The 6322-nt window shown below is 33.2% G+C and overlaps 1 pseudogene; it reads right to left on the bottom strand.

Annotated features, from left to right (window-relative positions):
* Positions 1 to 2193: 2193 nt before the first annotated feature.
* LOC114495494 lies at positions 2194 to 2832 on the bottom strand (annotated as a pseudogene).
* Positions 2833 to 6322: the final 3490 nt, after the last annotated feature.

Here is a 6322-nt window from a genome sequence, read left to right as displayed (position 1 = left end):
GATCCCCTGACAGGATGAGAGGACTCAGTTACTCACCCACTGTTCACTCAGAAACACAGCTGGCATCTGTACTGCAGTTTTCTAACTTGGTGAATCTTTCATATATGCAACTCTCATTCAGAAAGCTGATTATCACACTGAGCAAATTCACTTAGGTTTCCTGTCATTAGAAGTATTTTTATTTTAGCTAAGATTCAGAATTTTTCTTTGGGTAGGTTTGAATAAAATGGAGATTGCAAACCTGCAGCCAATTTCATATTAGTCAAGCTTCATAATACAGTTCATTGTTTTATTTCTTTCCAAGATTTTTAAAAAATTTCTTTTAGTAAACAGCTTTCAGACTTACATAAGATATCCAGAACAAACACTGCATTTTGCCAGGAAAAGCTAATGAAGCTCTCATTCAAAAACTGGGAAGGCTTTACTTTCTAGAATTTGACACCAAATCTTAAAATGTACATCTGCGGTATTGTGACAAAATTGCCCCCCAAAACCACAAAGGCAATTGTTAATTGTTCATGAGTAATTTAAAATTTTAAATTTCTTCTGTAAAAAATTAATATATTTTTTTAATTTATAGGTTTTAACTGCATAGCGTTCAGCAGCCAATAGAAATACATTAGGTAAAATTTCAGTGTTCAGAGAAACACAAGGAGTGAATAAGTATGAGGTTGTATTGGCAGTAAAACCTTCACTCTGAAAAGCAATTCTGTCATTGTCTACCTGCCTCTTCAGGTATTGCTTGAAACATACAAGAGGGATCATATCTTTCTCCGATCTACTTTACATTCTGCAATACCCATCAGAGCATCAACTATGCATGAGTACTAAATAAATATCATTAAAAAACCTTCCCATATAATCATGACATGAAAGACTTAGAAAATGGGCCCAAGGAGACATATAAAGGAATATCTATGTTAGAGATAACGAATGGCAAAAATCAGTAGTTCTCAAACCTTAATGTGAATGAAGACCATCTGAGGATATTGTTCTTACTCAGTATGTCTTAGGGCAGGGGTGTCAAACTCATTTTCACTGGGAGCCACAACGGCCTTGCAGTTGCCTTCAAAGGTTTGTATGTAATTTTAGGACTGTATGAATGTAACTACTCCTTAACTAGGGGCAAGAAGCTCGGCACTGCCGTTGGGTAGAAACAAGGTGCCGGACTGAATAAAACAAGGTGGAGGGTCAGATTCAGCCCACAGTACTTGAGTTCGCCACCTGTGTCTTAGGGTCTTAAGATTTCACATTTTACCAAGCTGTAGACAACAAAATGCCAATGTTGCTGGTTTGTGGGCCACACTTGGAGTAACAAGTAATGAGAGGACAGTCAGATAGCCTTGGAGTGACCCGGTGAGGTGTAAAATCAGGGAAAAGATTTTAATACATATGCCCAAGCAAACATGTGGCCCAGGAACACACTGGCTCAGGAAAAAGCATTTAATATATGCTCAGTTATGACAGTATTTGTCAACAAAACTTGTTTGCCAACCATACAAACTAAGCCCTGATTCTGGAAATAACCTGGCCATTGGTCTTTCAGCTAAAAAGTTTCTCTTTGTAAGCAGTCGAGCTGAATATCTAGAAAAATAATTAGGTCCTATGAAGAGATAAAGAATTGAAAAACCTGAGAAGGAAAACAGAATTAAGAAATGTGAACCAAAAGAAAAAAAAAAGGTAACTAATCCATTTCCTAGAGAAAATGGAGTAGAAAGATAAGATGGGGAAGATAGCTGCTTTGGTCATATAACTAAAAGAATGGTTACTTTTTGAGCTTCAACATATCTCTTTTTATTTTTTCCTGCTCAGCTATATTTCTTTTGAGTTTTTCCTAACATTTATTAGTTTCAAATAATCTTTTTATTGTCTTTGATTACAACTATTTACAATTTCCTCTTAACTTCACTATGCAAGTACAATATTCATTAAAGCCCAAGAGTAGACTTGGGCAAGTTAAGTTCTTTGGGCTTCACTTTCCCCTGTAAATTCAGTTATCTTCCTAGTTCAACTCTGAGTTAATGATAAAGCCAGGATAACAGTAAAGTTGGTTACATTTTCAATTCACTTCTCTCTCAGCATTGTCACTGTATTTATCCCACAAGAAGCCATAAGTTTATTAATAATAGAAACAGTACAAATTTCATACCAAGCTACAGTTCCTCCCTTAAAACACTGAAAAGGTCTTCATATTCAGATGGTTACTTTGTTAATTACAACAGCATTTACAATAGTGTTACTATTGTTCTTCAGGGCTCAGGCTGCCTTTGATCTCAGCACATTTGCTTGTTACATAACTAATTCTTTGTCCATAACTTCCACACCTGTCTCATCAACTTCTTTTACTTCACTCTCCTCTAGTTCAGTTGGAGTCTGGGTGCTTTTCTGAATGTTTGAGACAGATTCACATTGAACTTTGAATTTCTCAGCAGCTGCCAGCTGTGTGCTTGCTGAGATAAATCCTCAGTCTGGGCTTCCCCCCAAAATATGTAGGTATCTGGGCTGGGCTCCTGTAGACATCTAATTTTGTAATGACAAAGGATATTTTTATATTTCTGGATTTGTTACTCTAGTAACCCCTGTCACCTGTCAAGACCCAGTTTGGACAGAGCCTTTTCTGTCTTTGCTCTGGCTTTGTTTTTCTTTACTGACTGGTTCTTCATCAGTTTCAGTTGCTGCTGCCTGCTGTGCTTGTTGTGTGGTGGCTGGTGTGAACTCTTGTTCCTGAAGCTCTGATACAATTTTGTAACTGTCAGCTTCTGTTCTAGTCTGCTACTGGGGTTGTAGCAACTCCTCTGTAGCAGGCACAGTTTCTATGGCTTCACCAAGCATTTTGCCCAGAACGGGGCACAATGATGTCGGCAGGAAGAGACTAAGCAAAAGTGTCCTGCACTGCGGTTTCAGAAATATCACTGGAGCTCTTAGTGTATTGGGGTATATTGTAAAAACAAAGAGCTTGGAATCAGAAGATCTCCTGGGTTCAAATTCTGGCTCGAGTAACCTTGGAAAATTGATTTAATCTTTCTGAACTTCAGTTATCTCATCTATCAAATAAAGATAATTTCAAAGGGATGGTTTAAAACAGCCTGATAGTGTTTGGCTAGCCATCTATAACCACCTTATAAAAGTTATAAAATGAGAATTACCATTAAGCAATTTTGTTGCTGTTATACAAGTAATTCACTGAGGAATCATAAATTAATGTTTTATAATGCTATCCTAATATGTTTTTATTACTCATATTTCAATTCAAACTTATGATTAATGAATCTTTATTCCAAATAAAATTTGCCATAATTATTTTCTAAAACAAAAGTGTGTATTCTACTGAATAGTTAAATATCGCAACAAACTGTTTTATGTCAAATATTAATTTTTAAAGATTTAATCTAATTTTTAAATATAGTACCACCCCTTTGCTTCTTACTTGGAAGAATTCTGATGATACATTTATCTTCCTTAGGTAGTGCTCTTCCTAATGGCTTGGTGCCCCAAGCCAAATATTTGTCTCAACAAACCATAGGCTGGGAATGAAGTTATCCAGTTTTGTATGATTTTAAAAAATGTTAGATTCACTTCTGCGATTTCTCCTCTAGAATTAAATGATAGAAATAAAGATGGTGTGACACATATACAACTTTAATTTTGAAAAAGCTGTAGGATTTAAAACATAATTTAAAATACATGATTTTCAACAAGTACATTTTATTCCTACACTTTAACAGCAATACAAGTCAACAATCAGAAATTGAATTTTGACATCTTTGAAGTATCTCACTAATATTATATACACAACTAGTTTTTTCTCAGTGGTAAAAAAAAGTAACTATACTAATAAGTTCCCAGGAGCCCATGCTTGCAAGACTGAAGAGGCACGGGAGCTACATAGATAACAAGTGAATCAGTGCTCATTTTCACTCTTGTTCATGGAATTACAATAAAATAACAAAAAAATTAGAAAGAATTCTCCACCTAAGGAAATATCTATGGTAAGGTATCTCTAGCTTCGGTTTAAGCCCAGTGCAGTGAGACTGAACTTCAAACACTCTTCTTACCTTTCTGCTCCTCCCTTGGCTCAACCACCAAAGACAATGCAATGTTTCAGAACATTTTAACTTTTTGATTAAAAATTGATTTTTAATAAAAATTTCTAACTTAAAAATAATAAAGGTAGTGTTTCCAAGAGATAATAACTAAGAAATAATTTTCAATTTCTGTTGGTGAGTTCCTTGAAACAATAAAAGTAAAAGAATACAAATCAAAAATTACTGTATATCTACTTTTATTTTGCATGCAAACCTATGGAGTAGTCAATTATCAGTAAGACTATATGAAAAAACTGTAACTAGCCATGTTATGCAACTTACCAAATACCACACAGCTAATAAGTAGAAGAACTTTGGACTCTTCTAAAACTGTGTGTTAAGTGTTAGGTCACTTTTTCCTGATCCCCAAATATATTATCACTTTTATGATGTTATAACATTGATAATGATTCTAGCCTTCTTAGAATGAGGTGGTTTGAATGAGGTGGTTCTCATTGGCTTTGTAACTCTGTGGTATCATGTGTCTGACTGGGCTAGACACTGAGAGTATAACTGGCCAAGAATACAGAGTCATGGCAGTGTCTTTGAAGTTTGCTGTAAATGACCTGAATAAAAACCCCTCAAATATAATAACAACTCTATTATAATTCACTCAATAGTGTCCCTTTTGCCTGAGAGAGTTAACACACCTCTTTGAATGCCATGTTTGATATCAGACAGTAAGTGAGTCTTTTGGGAGATGTGGATCAATGACATCCCTACATTCAAATCAATTGTATAATAATTAACTAAAACTGAAAACCAGGAAGTTCAAAAATTGAAATGCTCTTGAGTGCACATTTATATCACCAATCATCGTTGTACATTAATGTACAGGATGTACTTGTGATTGAGGATAGCAGCCTTGACAATTTAATGAAGAAAAGATAAAACACAGTGATCCTATAGAAAGGAAAGCTGATCTTCTATTTAGCAACAAATGCATTAGAAATCTTTCATCATTAAATTATACATCAATAGTGGTATGAAATGAAAAGAAACAAGTCCAAGTAGCTTCTCTGATACAATAAAAGTGTTAGAAATGTAAATCCTCATACTTATGTAAAAAAAAACTACTAATCTATGAGCTGATTATATAGCAATATTAACAGGTTCTATAGTTTTATAGTTCTTAATCAGGGAAAAAATCCATTGAAATCATAAAGAGTTTGCTTAAGAAATAGGACATAAATCCAACAGTCTGAGCAAATAATATGCACCATTTTTAAACTTATAAGGACATGTATTAAAATAATACCACTGTTGGAATCATAGAGTCCTGAAAGAAATAAAAAAGCCTAGTGAATAGAAAGCAATAAAAAAATGTTATATAATTTACATATAATTTCTTTAATTAGACTTTATAGAAAAAAAGACTGGAAATTTTTGGATTAAATTTCAATGCTTATCATGTAATATTTTAACAGCCTTCCAAAAAAATCAAGTTCAAGAGAGAAGATGAAGTTTCCTTTAATCTCAAAATACCTATACTATATCCTGAAATAAAAATAAATTTATTGTTAAACACTTTGCTTTACAAATATTCAGTACTATCCATAAATCATAGCCATGATAGTGACCCATATATATTTAAATATATATAGCAATGAAATTTGACTATAAATAAATATACAAAATGTAAGATTTTAATGACTTTAAGATAAATTTATTAGATTGTATTATTTAAATGAGTAGTATCCTTTATCAAAGTAAATTTTTGGTGTATTTTGCACCAAGTCTAGAAATACAAATATGGTATGTCAAAAAATTTTGGAACTTCTCTTCAAAACTATACTTCAGAACCAGAGAGAGAAAAGACCTATTTTTCCTTATTTTGTTTTTAGTAATTATAATCACCATTCTGACACTTTTTGTTCACAAAACTTGGACCCAATTGGTTGTAGAAGTTTTGAGATATTATGTTTAATTTCAATGAAAATACAACACATAGAACAGCCGAGTGTGGTTGACCATCTTCCACTTCTTGGCTAGGTAATGTTGGGCAAGTCATCTTCACTCTCAGAACTATTTTCTTGTCTTTTAGTTGGAAATGAAATAGCTACTGAATTTTTTTTTTAAAAAATGTAAGGATTGTATAATATCATATTTAAGAGTAATATGATATTTATAAAGATATGTAAATAATAGTTATTAATTTTATTTTTTATTTTAAAGTAGAATTTTTAGTAGAAAAAACTTTATCAGCAGAGAGATCGCTGGAATTGTTCTCTTGTTCT

This window comes from Phyllostomus discolor, chromosome 4 (genome assembly GCF_004126475.2).
Source record: "Phyllostomus discolor isolate MPI-MPIP mPhyDis1 chromosome 4, mPhyDis1.pri.v3, whole genome shotgun sequence".
In the NCBI taxonomy this organism is placed as follows: domain Eukaryota; kingdom Metazoa; phylum Chordata; class Mammalia; order Chiroptera; family Phyllostomidae; genus Phyllostomus; species Phyllostomus discolor.
This window is presented reverse-complemented; position numbering and strand designations above follow the sequence as displayed.